This window comes from Dermacentor silvarum, chromosome 2 (genome assembly GCF_013339745.2).
Source record: "Dermacentor silvarum isolate Dsil-2018 chromosome 2, BIME_Dsil_1.4, whole genome shotgun sequence".
NCBI lineage: Eukaryota > Metazoa > Arthropoda > Arachnida > Ixodida > Ixodidae > Dermacentor > Dermacentor silvarum.
Window position 1 is genome coordinate 96,796,306 of NC_051155.1, and position 21,893 is coordinate 96,818,198.

At 46.0% G+C, this 21,893-nt stretch overlaps 1 protein-coding gene and 1 long non-coding RNA gene across 2 annotated transcripts in view; both read right to left on the reverse strand.

The window, feature by feature from the left end:
* LOC119440239 (glucose dehydrogenase [FAD, quinone]) overlaps window positions 1-21,893 on the reverse strand; it is a 690,341-nt gene that overhangs the window by 452,359 nt on the left and 216,089 nt on the right. The window lies entirely within an intron of this gene.
* LOC119441043 (uncharacterized) lies at window positions 10,125-21,879 on the reverse strand. Its single transcript, XR_005189748.2, has 4 exons — window positions 21,738-21,879; window positions 21,093-21,217; window positions 17,682-17,852; window positions 10,125-10,283 (listed from the first exon to the last, which is right to left on the reverse strand). It is a non-coding gene; the product is annotated as an uncharacterized LOC119441043 (long non-coding RNA).

Genomic DNA, 21,893 nt, shown 5'->3' on the forward strand with positions numbered 1-21,893 from the left:
CAAACTCAATAGCACCTCGGCGCCGGGCGCTGACCGCGTCACGAACCGCATGCTCAGAAACCTTGACGACAAGTCGGTATCCTTCCTGACCGAATCTATTTAACAAACATTGGAAGAACGGCTCGTATCCACAAGAATGGAAACACGCCACCGTCATACTGATACCCAAACCTGGTAAGAAGTGCACGACAGAGAATCTTAGACCGATCTCACTCACATCGTGTGTCGGCAAAATTTTCGAACATGTCATAAACGATAGGGTCTCTAAGCACATAGAGCGCAACGAACTCTTCCCACCCAACATGGTAGGCTTTCGCCCACACTTATCAACACAAGACGCCATGCTTCTAATCAAATCGCAGGTCATCGACGCCTCCACCAGAGATCCAAGAGTCATTTTGGCTCTGGATCTAAAAAAGGCGTTCGATACCATACTTCACGATCACATCCTAGAAGCCATCTCCGAGCTTGGTCTCGGTAGGCGTTTCTTTGACTTCGTTAGGCAGTTCCTGTCAGGCAGAACGGCTACCATCAGGTTAGGGGAGGTGGAGTCAGACAAATTCCAACTAGGCAACACTGGTACCCCGCAAGGGGCAGTGATTTCGCCCCTTCTCTTTAACATCGGCATGACGGCTCTCGCTAGAGAGCTCGATAACAACAGCGACATCGGCTCCGCCATCTATGCCGACGACATCACCGTTTGGTCCCGGGGCGGCTCGGTGGGCCACACTGAGAGTACGCTCCAAGAAGCCGTACGTACGGTCGAGAAACACCTTTCTCGTATGCAACTCGCACTATCAGGCAACAAGTCCGAGCTCCTGGTCTACCAACCCATCCGCATGGGGCGACGCCCTAAAGGGTGGAGACCGACCGCGGAGAACGACATACACTTTATCACTAAGAACGGCGCGGAAATCCCCCGCAAAGGACACCATACGCGTGCTAGGAATGCTTATCTCGGAGAACGGCAGGAATGCAGCTACGATACAGAAGCTGCAACAGCACACCGCTGCCACCGTTCGGCTCATTCAAAGGATCTCGGGCAGAAGAGGAGGCATCAAGGAGGACAACCTCCTCCGGCTATTCCATGCCTTCCTTCTAAGCCATGTCAATTACGTCGCCTCCATGCACGTCTGGAGCGCTGCCGAAAAGGCCAAACTCGAAGTCCTTATTAGGCAGACTGTCAAAAGAGGTCTTAGGGCTCCCTTCTAGAACGAGTACCACAAAGCTCGAGGCGTTGGGCGTGCACAATAAGCTCGACGAATTAATAGAAGCGCAGCGCACTGCCCAGATTTCCAGGCTTTCGAGCACTGGAGCGGGCAAGGCGATTCTAGCCAGAGCAGGCATCACCTATCCCCTGACTAAGGAGAGAGCAGTTCCATTGCCAGACACCGTAAGGTCGACGATCACGGTTTATCCACTTCCACGAAACATGAATCCGGTACATAATCAGGGTAGAAGGAGAGCGCGGGCTAAAGCCTACCTCTCTCTGCTAAACAGCAGAAGAGAAAACGCGCTTTTCGTAGACGCATCTCGTTCGGGACCAAATAGCTTCGTGGCCGCCGTGGTAGACATGAGCGGCCGCACCGTTAGTGCCGCCTCTGTAAGGACCAAGTCTGTCGGGGTAGCCGAACAAGTCGCCATCTCTCTGGCGTTAACGGCTAGAGATCCATTCCTCATCTTTTCTGATTCCATGACGGCCGTCAGGTCGTTCGACGCCAATCAAATCTCTTTGGCTGCTCACAGCATTCTCACTCACAACAAAGTCTTTCCTCACGAGTTGACGTGGTTTCCCGCCCACATGGGCGCCTCTGTCGACGGCATCGCCAACCCCAACGAACTGGCTCACGCTCGGGCGCGAGGACTCATTCACCTCCCCATGCAAACGAGCCCCCCGCCCACTGCGGGGGAGGGAAGTGGCGGTGGCGCCGACGAGGACCCGTTGACTGCCTTTCACGAGATAACTTCGCATTACAGACTAGACAGGAAATCCGTCACGGATCCGCATAGAGAATTAACTAGGAGGCAGGAGATAGCTCTCCGACTCCTCCAGACTGAATCCTTCCCGTCGCCGGCCACCATGGCTATGTACACGGACATTTCACCTAACTGCTTGGCATGTAATTCACTCGCAACCTTTCCTCATTTGATGTGGCGGTGCCCCCGCTTACGCGTCTCCACAAGGAAGTATCACGTCAACGAGATGGACTTCATCCAGTGCATCGCAAGCTCAGACCTTGCGCACCAACTCCGGGCGGTCCAGGGAGCCTGTGAAGCGATCGGGAACCTTTGGTTCTCGATCGCTTCAACTTGTTTATCAACGCGATAAATGGCGCAGCGGCGTTTCCCACCTACCGCGTTTGGCAAAACGCTTTGACAGCGTTTTTGCCGCTCAAACTTTTCATACGGAAGGACGCTCAAACTAATTATGGCCTCGGCCGATGTTCTTATAATTTTATTGCGATAGCAATTATATGGACACTCCAAAGCAGATTCCTGCCGTCGGCGTCGCCGTCGCCGTGAGGTTCCGTATGACGTCAATGGAGATGAAATCGTCGCCGCGCGCCGCCGAACGCTGTATGTGCGAGTGAAAGGGGGCGAGGGACGCGCGCTTTCACGGGGAGTGAACCCACGGCGGAGAACAAACGCGCGTTCTGCGCCGTGCTCCCGATCGATCGATAAGTGGTTCTTAAGGGAAAGGGAAAGGTTGGCGCTATCTTCTGCTAAATTAAGGGCTGCAGAAGTAGGCGTCTCTTTCCTCCTTTACAATCGCCATATATGTAGAGCGAACGCGCCTTCTTCCGACGCACGAAAGGCCGTCGGGGGGAGGGGGAGGGAAGGGAGGTGACGTTTAGCTGCGGCACCAAGTGCCTATTTATATCAGAGGCTCCGGCAACAGTCACCAACGCCGCACGCATTTTGTGCGAACGCGGGCAAAACGCCGACGGCGTTGACAACAGTTCTGCGTGTTGCCGGTGCTGCTGCATGTCCAAGTTTATACAGCTGATAAAGCTACTATCATTACTCCGTATAGCTCTCTACAAATTTGCTATCGCAATTGATGCTTCGCCTTTCAGGTGAAACTGCGACAACTTTTTTGCTAGATTTACTAGTCATACAGGCTCCAAGTACATGCTTGAAATGGCCGAAAACGTCGTTAAATCGAAACAGTGTTACGAAATTGCTTCGTTAAATCGCGAAAGAAAATACACGGTTTTCAATGCAATTGAGATTGGGAAATTAAAATACTTCGTTACATCGCAAATTTCGTCAAATCGAGGCTCGTTATATCGAGGTTTGTCTGTATTATCACGGCGAAAGGGCGACAATGCACAGGCACAACAGGAAACATCATGACAGAAGATTAATTAAATGCGTAGAACATTTGATTGGTGAAGTTTTCGCCTAAAGGTCCCCTCATCTGGCTTGGAAATTACATACACACAAACGTTGTGCGTATATCACGCTCGTGTCTCCAAATTAGCAGACCCTTGGCCCGAAAGCACATGAAATTTCAGTTGAAAGCCCCATGCACTCTTTCTCTGGAGGTAGCGTCGCTTGCAGCCGGATAATCAAGGTCCACTGCTGGAACACTTCAGCGTCAGGCGCACTGACTTCCAACTCACCGATTATGTAACGTGACTACGGTAAACTATTCAATGCTTAATGCGCAAAAGTACCACTGAAAGTGCGCCTTGCTGCAAAACAAAGGGAAAACAATGCGTGACAGGTCCCATGACGTAAACGTAACATGGTGAGTTTGGTGTAGGAGAAGGCCATGAAGGGATGCCACTTGGGGAACCTAGTCGAGGCAATAAGAAAGAGTAGCTGTGTTAGCCGTCAAGCTCGCATCATGGCAGCATGACTACGTGCCCATTCAATTCCTAATTTCTTCAGTAATAATAAACCAATTTAAGTAAGGCTTTTTGCAAGATGCTCCTTCAGAGGGCGCTTTACCACTTCGAGTGTATAGACAAGATTGCCACTGGAACCTGGTGAAGGGCGGTTTTTGCTGCGATCGTCGAATGAAGTGCCACTACACGATTCCCACTTCTATGCAGTGTCTTTTCTTTTTAAACCTAAGCTCTATATGGCTAGGCGAAACGATAAAGCGTCTGTTGTCGCTTGTCCACAGAAAACTATCATCACCAGCATAGACTCGAGCGTCGTCGTCTTCTTCCGCAGCTGGCTCATTGCGCCTTTCGGGTTGCGCTCATGCTCGTGCTCGGGACGCGCTCGCGTCATTGCTCCCGCGTTCGCGTCGTCTTCATCTTCCACAGTGCCTCCGTTGCCGCTCTTCATTCCAGCGTAGAATTTCACTTCGCCTATGTCGTAATGGGGAAGCCACGTTTACGGGGGTATGAGCCATTCATTGTCTTACGTGACGGATCGATTTAATTTTGAAGCAATTTCATTTCGAAGAATCGCAAGCGGCAATGGCTGGCGAATGCTCCTAACGACGCCGCCGAGCAAACTCGAGACATCGAACGCAAGCGACAACGGCAGACTGCGGGCATACCATCAGTGGCGTCGTATTCTCCGTCGCAGCCGAACGTGTGTGTAACTTCATAATTGAGAAATACTTAGTTGAACCCTCGGGATTAACCAAGTGATAAACATTGGGGCCACACGCTTTCAGCTTCGCTGGTTAACCATCCTCACGCAATGGGCCGACGAATTTTTTTTTTTTACTTCAAGTGCTTCTTCTTGTCAAGAGTACTTACTTAAATCACATAACTGAAAGAACGGGAAAGGCGAATTACAGATTTGTTTTGGGATGTTAAGATTCCATGATCATGCTAATTGTTTAAAATTATACGCGAACAAGTAACTGAAAAGTGTACCACACATGTAAACTCTTAACGGTGCCTTTGATGCTGCTTGAATGATGATACACAAGATTATACACAACACTCAAGGCAGGTTGCATAAGTTTGTAAGCAGTTATAAAGACGGCTCTCTTTTTCGCCTCTGCCATCTCCCAGTTCTTTTTTTTTTCTTTCTTTTTTTTGCAGTCTACTACAAGTCACAATCTAGGGCAAACTAACAATGAATACACAGATTACACCCTTTCTACCTGAGCCGTACATCAGTGACAACATTTTTCTGAAGATGCAAGAAATAAGACCTAAATAAAAATTTAAGGCATGACATTGGGAGTCTCTTATTTCTTGATTCATAGAGAATGCCTTATTTCCTTGCCCAGCCATTTATTCGGACTCAAGTGTACCTGGTTGACCAAATACCTGAATCAAATTATTACAGTATGTTCTTGCACTTCTTGAATTGCCAGTACTAGATGAGCATGTGTAGAAATATTCACTGAAAACTGATATTGATTGTTGTTTTTTGTAGATCTAAAATTAGCACCCTCTTTAAGAAATATTTTAAAGGTGAGTGTCAAACCTAAAGCTATGAACATTTTCGATAAGAAGTACTGGGCATTTGACTACAAAATGTGGTCCTAATGGCTCAATAACGCCTAATAAAGAAAGGTTACCACTAGAGTTAATTTCAAAATTTTTAAACCTATTTCAGGCAACAAACGACTGAGTTTGCTTCTTCACTTAGGAAAAGATTTGTTATCTCAAAAATTATAATTACAAGTCTTACTTCATGCAATGTTAGTTTTTAGACATAAGCCTCCCGATTTTCAGGCTTCGCTAGTCTAAAAAAAAACAACTTCTCACTTTCAGGGACATACCATTCTGGTGTTTTGCAAAAAAGGTACATTATTTCTTATAAATTCATGGTACAATATTTCACCAAACACATTTTGGTATCTCAAATATAATTTATCTTGAAAAGAAAAATAAAAAATAATCTTCAGATTACCCTGGTAATTCTTATCTGAGCATGTCCATTACGTTTTGTTGTATATTTTGATGCAAGAAAGAAGCCGGTTCTTTACTAATAAATTTATTCAGAGCTGTTTCATTTCCATTGCTGGCACATTTGAAAAAAAATAAGCAAAAGTTACACGTTTGTAAAACATGAAGGCGAAAACCTGATTGCACACTTGGCGCACTTTTTATCAGATTAAGATACATTTATCAAGAATTACGGCAACTGTCCATCGGAGCACACGAAAGAACTCACCGAAATCGCCGCACCTACTGGTTGGTAGTGGGCCGGTGCTGTCAGCGCCATCGCAGAGGCAGGGACAGTATGGGAACGCTGGCATGATGAACGGCGTCGGAGCCAGCTGCGGAAGAAGACGACTACGAACACGCGAACGGTGGCACGAGCGCGTCTCTGTGGTCACGCGACCTGCGCAATCAGGCACGCACTACACACGCCCTTAGTAAGCCAGAACCATGGAGCAGCCGCGGCTGGCCTTGTTGAAGACATTCACCCATGGCTGTGGGTGGCAGTTTAAAACACCCGCCCGGCACCTACCGATATAACAGGTACATGCGCTGTTCAAGTCAGGACCTCCGCTATTATGGGACCTCACCACTGGGAGAGGAGTATTTTTCCCAAGCGCCCGAGGGCGTTTGTACTTAATAGGTGCATTGAGACTCCACAGGCGAAATGTCAGCCGTGGAAGCGGCCCAGACCTCCTTTCAGGGCTTCGTTGTGCCCACAGAGCTTGACGGGGTTTACGTGGTGCGGGCTCCTTCACCAGGGCAATACCCCCCTAGAGAAAGCCGATTGTCAGGCCCTGAGGAGCCCGTGCCCGTTTGGATAACCGGTTCGTAACCAGCGGCAGCGTGGTTTGAGCCCACCACCTCCCGCTGTCGAGGCGGTCACTCGACCACGAATTCCGAGTTTCACAAATCTAAAAAAAAAAAAAGGTTTCTGGTGCAGTGCGGCCATCATTTCGCCGGACTCCTTTCTCGGATTTGTGCGCTGTTTTCTTTCTCTTTGTTCTTGCACAGCAATCATAGCTGTCTGTATGAATCTCTCCCAGGCAACGCACGCTTGGAACGCCGGACGTGTGGTTGGGGACTGCTTATCTCCGTCTTATAAGCCGGTGAGTGTCCGGTGGAGGTGATGGGAGGATGCACCTCCCGCAGACGATCCGGGCGTCCTATCCACAGAGCCGCGATGTTTGGCGACTGCCCTGTGTGAATGCCTTTGACTACTTAGTGGTGTCGTTAGCGCGCATGCGCTGTCTCACCTCGTCTTTCCTTACTCTATCTCACCTTTCTATTCCTCTTTTTCTCCTACCCCAGCACAGGTTAGGCAATCAGATGATTTTCTGGTTAACATTCCAACCTTCTTCATTCCTTTCCTCCTCCTCCTCCTGGTGGTGGAGACACACTACTCAAATGTAGACGGCCTTCTTTCGCGGTGACAACTCGTTCTTCGTTGCGCTGTGTTAGACGACATAATCTCTGCGATGCTCCCACATTTCACAGTACATGTCTCGTAGCTCCTATCACAACGTAGAAGCTGTGCGACGCTATACTGACTTCGTGATAGACGCACTTTATTAATGTTAGAGCATTTCATCGCCGGAGCACAAGTTTCATGATCGTTTTAACATTGACGACATGACATCAGCATCGGTACGTACGATTGTATACCACTTTGTTGCAGGCAACGTTGCAATCCGTGTTTCTCTCGCTAAGGCCCGTTGAGTACTTATGTAGAACCCAACAGTTCGCTTGTATGAATTCACGTCGAACGGCCGCAGTAGAAATCACGTCACTGCCGCCATTAAGTCTCCGTCAACGTGGTGGTCGTCTTACTGCTGTCGACACACACACGTACGCTACGTACGTTCGCCTCACAAACACAACGACTCGATTTACACAAACATGGTGGTCCACCTGGTAGCGCTTTTGCGGTACCCCAAGCAATACCGGATGGACGGGCACCTGAAAAATGCTTCGCATAAGCTGGATTACCACAGTTAGGGGAATCTGCACAGTGGTTTCTCACATACTCAGCTCACTGAATAATATGGCTCTGGTAACCCTGTTATGACCAACATATTATATCTTATGAATTGAGTGTGATGCCTCAAAATGGTGATGTAGGCGCGGGAAACTGATCTCGAAGCCCGTTGTTGCAATTCTGGTAGGCTGGAGTGAATTGTCAGCGTTGGACAGTTTCACGGGCAAATTACTAATTATTTCATTACTATACCAACTAAGTCATTAGTGAAATAAGATTGCGGTTGTTTTTGCAGAAACGTACAAATGTACATAGCCGAAAGTAAAAATAAACATTGTGTTTAAATTTGGCCGTAATACGGAGCAGTGTTTAGGCATTACAGGGTAATATAAAACATGGAGAGAATGTCCACTTTAATTTACAATTCCCGTGGTGCCCAGTGCTACGCCGTGTGACAGCATCGAGTCGTCGTCATACTTTGAGAGTATGGTCACTCAGCAAGCCTTAAAAAAGTACTGGCCGAGTGTTCTCTGCTTGCCATGCTTTTACGTAAAATGAACGTGCAATTAATCCTGGCATATTTCAAAATACACGGGCAAGTGTCACGGCACTAGAAATAATTTACTATAACACTTGTTTGAATGAAACCGCATTGGCTTTTGTGTCCAGGAGTTGGATACGCCATGACGTCATGTGGACACCGGCTCATATCCGTTCCAACAATCAATAGCCACGCCTGACACCAGCGAGTGCAGCCAAAATAAGGGCGCAGAGCACTGGTGTTTGTTTTTGTCATAAACATTGTTATACGTGGCTTTATTATTACAACTAAAAAACTAGGCGGTGCATTGGTCCTTGTATATGATTACCCACCAGCAAATAGATTGCTACATTTAATGTTACTAATCGCTAGACTAGTTTGTCAGGCATTTGCAGACGAACTTTATTGCAAATTAAAGTGTGTCCTATCGTTTGTACATGTTATACATTCATTTACCTACTAGAAACATGTAGCATATAGAGCTGCTACAACTATGAACGTATTCTGATTGACTTTATATTGATATCGTATCATAAGACTTTACAAAATGCTATAGGCAGCCGGCTTAAGCAGCAGTAACTTAGATCGAGTTGGGGCTGCTCGTTCGCCCTGAATGAAATAAACGACTTCATGCAAACGACATGTCAGTCTTTAGGCAAACGATAACATCGTTTGCTCAGTCGCCTGCCTGCCTAGAGAAAGTAGTAGCCAGTTTAAACAGCCCCGAGCCAATGCGCAACACTGATTCGTCAGGACAAAAACAACAAGGAACAGTAAAACACGTGATAAAAACACAGAAAAATATTACTTTTGATCTTCTTTGCCCAATATTGCTTCATTTCCTAACTGCTTCGGACACCCTCAGTGTGAACGATGAGAGTTTTGAAGCAGTATTCACCAGGTGGTTAGTCAACGTTTGGCATCACACATGTCGTAAGCGAACGGCTTATTGTTTTAGCCTGGCATTGGAGCACGGATACCGCATGAAAGCCTTAACAATGAACGTACTTCTTTTTAGGATGGCTTACTCTTTTTCTTTAATAAATTATAAAAATAGAGCTAATTACAGAAACAGAATGTTTCCTCGCTATGTCAGAAGCGAGAGAACATTTCTTTCCTCGCTCAGGCCTGGAAATTCAGAAGGTAAGCGTAAAATTTGTGTAAATAGCATTTACTACAGAAAACAACTATGCATGCCAAAAGACATTTCCGATTCTTTGATATAATTTTTGCAGCCCGATGTTGTTCAAGCTTATAAAAAAATGTGCTGCTTGACTTCTAAAAGAGTGTTCATGGTGATGAGCACTCTTTGACTGACTACTCAAAGCGTTTTCAGTGTTCTCAAGAACAGTTCATGATGACGCTGAATTTTTGTTGTGTGGCTGCAATTGCGAACGTATTCACGTAAATATTTTTTCTGGCGTTTACAAGCGCAACATTGTTTAACTCTGTGCTGGAATTACGCAAACATCTACCTAAATCTAGTATTCGCTCTCATCCTTTTATTGCTCTCAGTTATATAAAAACCACTGTTTGACTAATAAAGCAAAATGCAGCCATTGTGCCACAAAAGCAGCAACATCCACTTACTTATAATAGTCATGTGCGAAGCTCTTTTGAAATCCTACTCTGCAGGCAAAGCTTCCTAAATTTAGTTATTGTAACATCCATAGAAAACCTACGCAAACGATTTCATCGAAAACAAACATAAAAAAACCGACAAACAGCAGCACACGGTATTTAATCAAGCATGTGTTTCATAAGGACAAATGCAAGTATTCAAGAATATTTCGGCGAGAACGACGAAGCAGTTGTTGTTCAGCGTTTCTATAGGCTGTCATTCATCCTGGTATCTTATCTCTTTTGTTTCCACAGATTTTGGACATTTTGTCCCTTCCTGAAAAGTTGTGCAAAAAAGAGGAACCCCGTCACTCGTCTGCTTACCATGACTATAAATTTCACGGATGGAACGCTGCAGCTAAGAGAAAAATCATTTGGTCTCTACTGGTAAATTGGCCTCCAACAATACCGCAAAAGTCACTCTTACCGTTAAAGTACGCTTGGTAAGCGAGGACCGACAAAAAAAAAAAAAAAAAAAACGGGCGGTGAAGGCACCGTGAGGTTCCCGCTCCAGCTCGACATAACGTCATAGATTGGAACAGCATACGGTCAAGCGTAACTGTTTGTCAATAATCACTGACTGGGGTATTTCTACAAATAGCCATAGACTTTCTGTTTATTAGCTTTCTTATTTCTTAGCTTCTGCTGTTCAAATACGAAAACATAATTTCAAGTTGTAGACGTCACACCAGCGCCGAAGTTGCTGTGCAATGTTCAAAAATATTAAACTTTCATCTTCATTTACTCTTCTACGGGAACACTGACACAAAAATTGTGGATCTTCTTCTCCCGGTTGTAGTAAGTAGCTAATGACCTAACGATCACGGAACAAAACCTCGTTTGCTTCAGCGCGTGACGGCTTACTATTCGGAGCCTTGTTTATAGCGACCAGTCCATGTTTAGATCACAGAGTGCAAGAGAGGCCGGTTGGCTTGTAAACACAGCCGGTCACGTGATCGCACAAACCTGTGGCGCCAACTCCGGTGCGCGAAATTTGTTGTTTCCAGTTGCCTTTCTCCATGTGCGTACATACGTCCCGCGCCATGTCAAAGCTGTTCTCTTCGTCGTCCTTATTTCGTCGCCCCGTGGCGACAATTTTCTGCCGATGAGATTCGCCGCTATACTCTACGTGGCCGATCACTTTTAGGTGTATGCATCTTCGGATCAACCGTGCTTCCCGTGGGGAAACCCTGCTTAAACAACCGCTTTGCTTTTACCAGCTGGTGATCGGCAGCGATACTTGTCTACGTATGATAGCGCAACCTTAGCAGCAGCTGCCGTCCCCGTGTACAAAGGCAAAGTTGCATTTTCTCTTAAATACCCCGTAAATAGGCAAGTAATAGTGCCAAGTGTTGAAATGAACCATGCGGACGATAAAATGAACTTTTTATGAAATTTTAAGCAAGACAAAGCAGAAGTAAGCGTGCATTCTGTTTTTCTACGTTCGAAATGAATTGAGCTAATGCGGCTTATCTTCAGCGACGTCACTCCTTCCATCCAGTGGCGTGCATGAACTCTGCGCACATCTGCCGCTGGGGACCATCGCGGGGCAACCTATGCATGAACAGGATCATCATCATCACATCATCATATAGACTGATGATGATGATGACCAAACATATATATATTTATGTCCACTGCAGGACGAAGGTCTCTCCCTGCGATCTCCAATTACCCCTGTCTTGCGCTAGCCGATTCCAACTCGCGCCTGCACATTTCTTAACTTCATCACTCCACCTAGTTTTCTGCCGTCCTCGACTGCGCTCCCCTTCTCTTGGTATCAATTCTGTAACTGCACGAATATACCATCCCGGAGTCTGTTGGCCAGAAGTCAACCTCGCACTATTTTCCCGATGTGGTGCTTTACCAGTGTTTCGAGCGTCTTCAGTGCAGCACAGTGAATGCAGATAGTGCGGGCAATCTCCCAACAGCCACGAAAAAAGTTGGAGGATCCGTAAGCATATTCTTATGAGATGAGAACGCGAAAGCTCTTCTTTTGGCTAGGTTGTTGTTACGGAAGGGTGCTGCAATGTGGTTTTGCCTCATTCGTTGTGTTCTAATCTCAACAGAATAAGCTTAGGGATCCTCCAACCTTTTTTTTTTCTTCCTTATTCATAGTTTTAGAGCGTACACGCTTCGATTCACGCTCGTCCCCGGAATCCTCCTCGTCGAGGGAGCGCTTCGTCGACGAGTCTTCTGCCGATGTCGACACCAAGCCTAAAACCTCGACATCAGACTAACTGCCGCTACTTGTTCAGCTCCATGCAGCTGATCCATGCTGCTGCGACGGTACCTCCACAGAAACTGAAGGCAAGCTGAGACTGCGGGCGAGGGCGCGCTCCTTTTTTAGATGCTACACTGGTGACCACATGTTGACTGCGCCGACTATTCCAATCCGCTTTCCATCTCCGCTTCGAGTCGGGGCTTTCCCTTCTGCTGCGGGGATTCCCCTCTCCTACGCCGCGGCTGCAGGTTGCTGCGACGGAGTAGAGCGCGCGTTAAGTGTTGCTGCGGAAGGCGTTGGCGCCGGCGTCAATTCCGGTGGGAGAGGTCACGTGCTTTCCAGGAACAGCTTTTGCGGACTTTTTTTGCGGACGCCAGCCGGGTGCACGCTTTCGACAACCTAGCCAAGAAACGCTTTCGTGTTAAAAAAAAACGGTTGCAGTGACGCGGAAAGCATCCGACTACGACCAATAGACTATTTTATGAAAGCGTTTAAGTGCCGCCATCTTGTGCTGTTAAAGCAACTGTTTTCTGTCTTTAACAATGAAGTCTACATTACTACAGTCGATTCGCAAGCATGAAAAAAAAGTTGTATAAATACGTTCAGCGTTTCATGACCATGTTATTTGACTTCACTTCCCATAAAACTTAGAAATTGTTTGTGTAACAGCCCATGATGGCGGTACCCATGATTCATGAATCGAATACCAAATCGTCTACAGCCTAGGAGGACATGGGAGTGCGTAAATAAAGGCCTAGGTCATGCGACGCCCAAGAGCTCAAGCTAGTCCACACAAACTCTTGACGTAGCGGTGTTCTCATTATGGTCTGGGATGTTTACAAACCGACCTCATAAATCTGAACGTCGCAAGGTTCTGCGCTTTCCGGTTTTATGCACGCACTTTAAAACTGTACTAATTCGGAGCGAAAGTTACTAGGACAAAGGCAAAGGCACAAGAGACAAGACAAAGCACTGAATGGCCACTGAAGGTTTATTCGAAAGGTTAGAAACGTTTAAAACGCGGTTTGTCATACGTCATCAAAAGGGCACGTAAAAACACGCAAAAAAATGTTTCGTGTTACACACGCAACAAGCCTCCCACGTGTTAAGTCGCCTCTAGAAAACCACTTTACTATGATGAAGCGCTATGGACGCATGACTGACACACCCCGTCCTCTCCTTTTTTTTTCTCTTTTTTTTTATTCGTGAGCTTCTACAACTTCTCTTGTCGTGTGATCTTTGTACTTGTATAAGACTGTTGTTTTATATAAAAAAAAGTTGACGAGCGAAAGTAGACGAACGAAAAATCAAAGAAAACCACGACCGTGGCTTTTTCTTTTTTAGAGCCACGTGCCATTAACCACACAGAACCAGTGGTGATGTCTAGAAGGCCGAAAAAGAGCACAAGTAAAAGGAAAAACGAATGAAAAGAAAAAACAAGTATTAAGAAGTAACAACGCATTCGAATAAAAATGTCAAAGTAATTTAATGAATGTCTCGTGAGCGCGCAGGCTTTCGTCTTCATCCTCTTTAGCGTATGCTAAAGTTACTCAACTTTTTGGCGTGTGTAACAGCAAAAAGTTTATTTTGTTCTTGTGTGTCCTTTTTGATGATGTATGATTTTGTGAGTCATCCTAAAATGTTTATTTGTCCTTACGTGCCCTTTTTGATGACGAAGTTTCTAACCTTTTGGAAAAACCTTCAGTTGCCAGTCCGCGCTGTGTCTTTTCTCTTCTCGTGTCTTTGCTTTTGTCCTACTACTCGTGCTCCGAATTAGTCATGCCTCTATACGAACTCACCCATGCTTCCCTTCTGATGTGTAAAACTGATTTTAAACATGTTTTATGCTTCATTATACCATTGATATTTTGTAGATGATGTGCGTGTGTAAATTAATTATATCGCAAAATTAATCTTCACTTCGAAATTTTGTTTCAGTATTTGTTTAATAAGCAATTTGTTACAGTGAAGCTGACAATAAAGTTTTGAAAGAATATTTAATAAATCTAACGTGGATTAGGGATTCCTTTTAAGGCCCCTTTCAGGAAGAGACGGAGGTCACGCGATGACAAAGACGAACTGATCAAGACTAGTTGATTCATAGCCGATCCCACGGAGTAGGTGGCGCCATTTCACTAAGGAACTAGAACAAGACTAGTTGAACAAAGAAATTCCCAGCCTGGCGCAGTCCCTTCGACACAGTGGACTGCGCCCAATGGTAAAGTAGGCACGCTACAGGCACTTCAAAGGCCAGGCCCCATGAAAGTCTCAATAAAATCAAACGGGGTTTTGGTAGAGGTGAGCGTTCTGCATATAAAGTCTTGCTCTAATAAAGGAAGAAACTAATTACTACACTTAAAACAACAGTCTGAGAAACTCAAGGCGACTACGAACAATATCTCATTTGTCGAATTCTACTGTCTACCACTCTATCTCTAAAGTTTCATTCAAGTTACACTTAAACACCTAGTTTCAGTAAATGTATGTAAGTATGTGTGTGTCTGTATGTATGTATGTATGTATGTATGTATGTATGTATGTATGTATGTATGTATGTATGTATGTATGTATGTATGTGTGTGTGTGTGTGTGCGTGCGTGTGTGTGTATGTATGTATGTATGTATGTGTGTGTGCGTGTGTGTGTGTGTATGTATGTATGTATGTATGTATGTATGTATGTATGTATGTATGTATGTATGTATGTATGTATGTATGTATGTATGTATGTGAGCCTGCGTGAGAAACGACGTGACAGCAGCCAATGTGGCATGTCGCCATGCTCAAATATATCCAGAAAACCAGAAGCAGCGAGTAGAGCGCTGGCTCAAAGAGCGAGAGTGCGTTCTTCTTGGTAGTGGCGCGCGAGCCTAGCCTTGCACTCTGGCACATCCGTTTTGAGCATACAGTTATGTCAAGCGGGTGTGCTGCGAGGCGGGCGACGTTGGGGATGCTTTGACGTTGCCGGCACGAGCGTGCTGGGCGGTGCAACGTCGATCGCGGGTTGTGTAGTGTGGGAAGCGTGTACGCCCACGCCCGTCGACAGCGGAGAAGTCCTGGACGAGGCACGAAGCGTGAAGCGCAGGGGGACGTAGAGGGCTTTTCCCGCTTGCGAAGACCAGCCGGCGGAGGTCGCGATGCTATGCTTGGTACGTATAGCTGAGTGTTGCGGCGTGCAGAGAGGGACTGGTCGTCAGAGCGTGTTGTGGTCGGTCAGCTTCGGAGATTGGTTCCACAGTCGATAAATCTATTCCGGCTGTATTGGACAATCCGGGACGAGGACGAGGTCATAATTGGGTCAACGGCGAGATCTTTACGCCCACAAGGTGAAAGCGCGGTGGGCGATTTAAAGATACTTCTACGGACAACCCGAGGACGCTAGTGGTCTCTGAGATCATGGCTTATGTATAATCGAGGCCACAGTTTCAGAAGCCAACGAAATGATGTAGCATGTGTCAGCGGTATTTATTGCAGGCACGGTCGCCAGCAGCAGAGTTCGCAGGGAGCGGCACCCGCGTGCTGACTTGGAGGCTGGCTCACTGGACGGCGTGTCCGGAGATGTCTAGGGAAGGATCTTCAGACCGCCAGTGAAGGGGCAGAAAGACAAATTGTGATCGAGTGAAGGGTCGATCGGCGGACGAACTACAGGTAGTAAGGCGTTTGAATCAGACACAAAAGCGTGCGCCGCGGGAGCCGGCGTTGGGTCTGTTGATTCAACACAGTCACGAGCACTTAAAGGTTGGGAGAAAGTCGCGGAGGCCACTGGCACCCGGAAATTATAGAAACCCTCTATGGGAACAGATCTCGAGGATTCTTGCCACGGACACCGCATGTGGATGGCGGGGGCCGGGGACTTTGTAGTAGCTCACCTGCTAATGAACGCGCATGCTCATAGACAAGGGAAGGTGGCCTACCTCGTCGCGATGATCGGAGGGTGTTGAAACGGGCGCGATTGGCGTTGGCCGTGAGGCATAAGGCGCCGAAGTAAAGGCCGGTGGCGAGTTGTTTATCGTTTGGTCAATTTCCAGTAGAGGGCCATAAGTGGCTCCTCGGGGGCAAGAGCATGGCGGTTAGAGTTCGAGACGACACACCGAGACTTCAACCGAGGTAGCGGCGGACTCAGTTGGGGATCCGGCCAGGTAACCATGGCGGCGTAACGTTCGACCGAAGATGCGATCCCTCAGTCATATCACGTAACGAATGACGTGATTGCAGACAATGTAGTATACATTGTCTTCCACATGACTCGGGGAAACCGGACCGGCAAGTGGAGCGGCAGCTGCGACATCCAAGCCGGCAGAGATTAGGAGCAAGTTCTTGCTCATGGTGCGCCAGCCCAGCAAGCGAATTCATGAGCCTCGTGAAAGGTGTGGCCTCTGAGATTGTGCGTGTTAGATTGTCATGATTACCTATAATTAAGCTCGAGTCCTTGAACTGTGCCGCCGCATACACCGCAATGAAGCGCTCCATAACCTTCATTGTCATATCGCGCAATGACGTTGCTCTGCTTGCGAACAAATTCCTATCTGACCTGTGAGCAGGCCCAGTAAGAAAAGGGATTACGATTTTCTTCAAGGAGGCTATATATTCCTTCAGACGCTTAACCAACAACTAAGCTTTTGCTTTAAAAACAAACACAAAGAATTCGGAGCCCTTCCCCTCTTGGGGAAATGTCGCTAAGTGAAGCTTGATGCAATACGACGCTGTCGGAGGCGTTCCGGTTCATTTGCCCTAAACTCAGGGTAGGCAGCTCTTCGCTGACGTTTGGCCTCAAATCGCGCTCCCGCAACTTGGGGTACCCAACTGGGGGTTTCGCCTGTGCTTCGGAAACCCTCACGCTAGAATCGGCACGTCGACTACGAGCCCTTTCCCGAGCTAGTTCGCGGTGCCGTTGGTCATAAGCAGCCTGTTCCTCGGCGGAACGCACCACGCGAGGCCTTCCCATCCGGGAGCCGAAACTTACCTGAGGCGAGGGAAGCCCAGCGGAGCGTGCGTCAACCCCCTTTCCTTCCTTTTCCCTTGCCGTGACACACGAAACGAACCTGTATGGTTCTTCGCATCACGTGATCCAGCTTTCCCGCACCTGCTCTTTCTTCCTTCCTTCTGTGTTTCTTCCTTTATTCCTTGTCCTTGGCCCATACCCGCATATCCAATGCGGGTGTGAGCGATAGTAGTTTTATCGTTACATCGCCGGTGCAGGCTAGTGTATACATGCTTGATTTGAAAATGAGAGGACCAGAACGAACTAGTCCAAGCAGTGACTTGTTGCCTTGTTGAGATTGCATACTAAAGTGAAAATTAAGGCTACATGCTTTGGCATAACACCTACGTGTGTAAAAAATGAAATCAGCGAGTAGTTAGTAGCTTATATAATCAAAGACCTATCACTATAAAAGGCAAATGGGCTGACTTACTACTGTCGTTGTTTCAAAATATGAAATTGCAATACGTACTTCCGGTCCATGTCAGGCACTCCTCGCACGTTGGAAACAACGTAGAATTGGCCCCTTTGCACAACTGATTAGCGTAGTGTGCCTCCTTTCCAGCAAAATAAAATGCATTTTCTATGCAATCTCCACTCGACTGAACGCTCCTGCAGAAGCGCGGTAGTTTTTTTACCGAGTCTAGAATGAAGTAAATGTACTGTTAGTGTGCACCTGATCAATAAAGCAGCAAACTCTCCCAACTGGCTTTTTTCAGACGTTTTTGAAAGCCAATTGACCACAAAGACCAACAAAACTATATTTCTGAGGTGTTTCGTTCATTCTAGCAGGGCCGCAAACTATGCTCCCTAACCCTTGCGTCAGCATTAGCATTGCGCCAACGAACTGTGCGGTATCGGCCCTTCACCTCGCTGTGTTAGAAAATGAAAATCACGTGAATGACACAGAATTAACAGGTCATAAATGAAATACAGGAACATTACACTTATTATAGACAGCCTTGTGAAAGTGAAAAAACAAAACAAAAGAACAGAAACTAAAGCTTTTACGTGTTTCGACACGAAATTTTTTGAATCCTACATTGATTTTCGAGTTTGAATTTTGTAATTTTTGTCGGTCAGATGACGTATGAGATATGTTAATGGTAATAAATAAAGTCAGTAAAGATCATACAGGTCCCACGCACGTTGACAATTGCTGTAAGTAAAACCCTCAGCCATCGGCTGCGGGCCTAATCATTCTACCATATGGCGTTTCTTGATTTCTTTTTTTTTATTGTGCAAAGCGTTTTCAAACCTTACCTCACAGGTCCACTTCAGGGTGCACTATGCAATACATGGCACCCGCGCATTATCCACTGTGTCGACGTGGCCTAGTGACTTCAACACTTGCGCCAACCAGTCGGTTCGCGTAACTATCTCTTCTCCGGCCTTCCTCTCCTCCACGCCGCTCTACTTCCCCTCGTCACCACCAACCACAGCCGCCCTCATCACAAACCAGGGCATCTAATTCCGTGAGACGCTGACAAGAACGATTTGCTTTAAATCTAGCCTCTGCTTAACTGCATTACCGCAGAAAACTAACCTTCGCTTTACACAGTCCAATTACTAATCACCACATTATATCCGTCCTGCTTTACAAAGAACGCTTGCCTATAATATGCGTTAACACAAGCGTAACACAAAATTGAAAATGATGACGTGACGAGCGCTTTTTCTGTACGTCGCATTGGCGATTCTTGCTAGGCTTGTCAGGCCCAGTTGTCTACCTTGATCAAGTGGTCGCTGAAATCATAAGGTATAAAATCCCATCGGAAGGCCACGCTAGCTACGGTGTTGTATATTCCCTAAGCATCCGCCATCACTAAAGTGGATGAAAGCAAAGCAATGGAATATTTGGCTAGACAGGCGGAGTTCAGAATTTGAATAGGGAAAGCGCACAAACTCTGTCACTTGATGCTGAGCCCTCCAATCACAACATTGACGTCAGGGAGAGGAAACAACCCCTTCAGTCACAAATTATGATCGACTGTCGATAAATGTATGAAATTTACATAATTTTACGCCAAGGTGCTAAAGACTCCATTAAGAGCAAGTCAGGGTGGTAGAGTGACTGTTTCTTCATTTTATGATGAGTCACCATAATTACAGAGTGATTAAGTATCCAAATATTGTGCACTCATAATTATACGCTTGTTCATAAAGAAAGAATTGTATCACTAGGGCGAATTACTTGCACAAGTTAATTATTGGTTGCAGGAATTACTAGAAAGGCTAACAATTTTTTTCGCTGTTCCTACAGAAACGTCACACGTCACACCTCCCGTCAAACGCTGTAGTGCCTTCTCCAAAGCGATCTTCGTTAGCGATAGATTTCTCTAAGGAGTAAAATGAAGCTACTAAACAGAACGTTAAATTTACACTAAGCTTAATTTTCGTGGTCCATTTTTTGCCACAACTGCACATAAATGGCAAAAATAAGTCGCGTCCACAAATGTGTACACCGTGACTGAAGGGGGAAAAAACGAAAGAATCGCAGAGTACTGCGCATGACCAGTTCTATGACACGGCGAAGGCACGAACTGGCTTGTCCAGTGTTGTCTCCCAGTGTGACCTTCGGGTCCGAATTAACGTAGACTGTGGCGGAGTTATCGTAGCCATCCGCGAAGTGAAGAGGGGCCTGGTATACCCTGCAGGCGCAGAGCCCGCGCAACTGAAGAGAAAGGGCAATCCGGGAGGCTGGGCATGAAGATGGTGTAAGAACAGACACAAAATAATAAATGTTTGAGAGATTACACTACTACGAGTCGCATGTGTTAGGATTCTTTCCAGAACTATATCAGATATGGAACTGCGTTTTCTACGAGTGAATATAGATCTATGTCTTCTGTGCTCTATTGTTTCAACAGCGCCACTCTGGTGCTTCTGCATGCCACTCTTGTGGTTGGGTTTTATTCCTGGTTATGCTTGTTATTGAAAGCATTTTGCTGATGTCACATTAGGTGTAATGAACCCCATTGGTGACAACTGTGGCGATACCGTATTTTCCTTGCTGTGCTGCCCGCCACTTTTCGTTCACTCTCACCAAAATAAACATTCTGATATGTATTGCTTGAAGAAACTGCTGATACTCAGTTCAGGAAAAAGTAACTGCCTTTACTATTTTATTTGCCCTATCCTAATGGTATTACAAAAGTTCACAAATGTAGTTTACTCCAAATTTTGAGTGCACTATGCAATTTGTAAGAATTTTGAAACATTCAGAATGCTGCTTGACATTTAGAAACGTATGCTTAAAAAACTAAATCAAATAGCTTTTCGAAGCAGCGATGGACAAAAAAGTGGCAGGTCTCCCTTCTTTCTTGTCTGTTCTATGCTAATTATATAGTTTCGGGATCAAGTTACATTCCTGTCCCCCATGCAGACATCTGAGGTATTACGAGGTAGCTGAGGTAGTACGACACCCGAAACCTCAATAGCGCTAGTGCCAAACAGACAAGGGCAGACATAAGGACGACAGCACCCGGCGCAAACTTCCACCTGTTTGTTTCGGAAAAGCAACTTTTTATCAGTACGACACACTCCGTATATTATTTTTATATGTCTGTATAGTGAGGGGAGGGGAAGGGGGGCGAAACGGCTTGAAGTTTTCAAAAGAAGTCGAGTTCTCAGTACATGCTAGGTAGCCAGATCCCTTTCATTCGAATGAAGTTGTAAGAATAGTTACACGAAAGGCCACTAAAACTATACGTGCTTTTTAAACGTTTAGCAAACTATGAGTGAGTTCGAGTACCCTTATGCATGGCAGTTCTTCTTAACGATTAAAATCGCAGATTATCGGAAGCGCATTTTTTTTAAATATTACGTAGCGAGGGCACCATACATGTCCTAAAATTATGGCACAAAAGACAGTAAAACTTACCTGATGTGTAACACAGGCACATGAGACGTAGCATAGCAGATGGGAGAACGAATCTCGTCTCTAATGGGAATGCCCGAGCCATTCTTGAAAACAGTTTTTCTCAAGTAATAAAGGCGCTTTTCCTCCTGCGCATAATTGCCAGTGCCCAATTTTAGTACAGTTGCGAAGTTTAGCTTCTTTCCCCTCCTTTGTGCTATTATTTGCAACAGTATACATTCGCAAGGAAAAAGCTAAACGGGTTAAGCCCTACATTTCATCAGACCGTCTCTGTTTTCCTCATGAAATCGTTTACTCTGGATTAGAGGTAAAAACAATGCTACTATTATCCATCATACCAACAAACAAACAAAATACACGCATATTATACAAGTCAGGTATATTCACAGACCAGGCAATGAAGAGTAAATCCGGTAATCTCTCTTACAGACAACATGCTTTGATTGTTATTATGTTAGCTAACAGCCTCTATGACAACTATTTAGGGGAACTTTTTCCCCACTGAAGTATCTACTAAACGCATACACTCGCAGCTGGCTAAAAGGACGCCCTATGGTTAAAAAGTAATGTATTTCTGCGTTTCTTACAGAAATGAACTGAGTAGGCAGTAGAAAATTTACCAAAGGTACGTAAATACTTATCGTTCACCTGAATTATTCAAGAATGAACCGCCGAGTTGAGCAAAGTAGACATCTGCCTTAAAAACACACTGCTGGATCACTAACGGAGGAGCCCAAAGCACTGCACCTCTGTTCAATAGATGCGCGTCTTTTTGCTAGGGCCACGTAGCCTTCTGCACTTTGC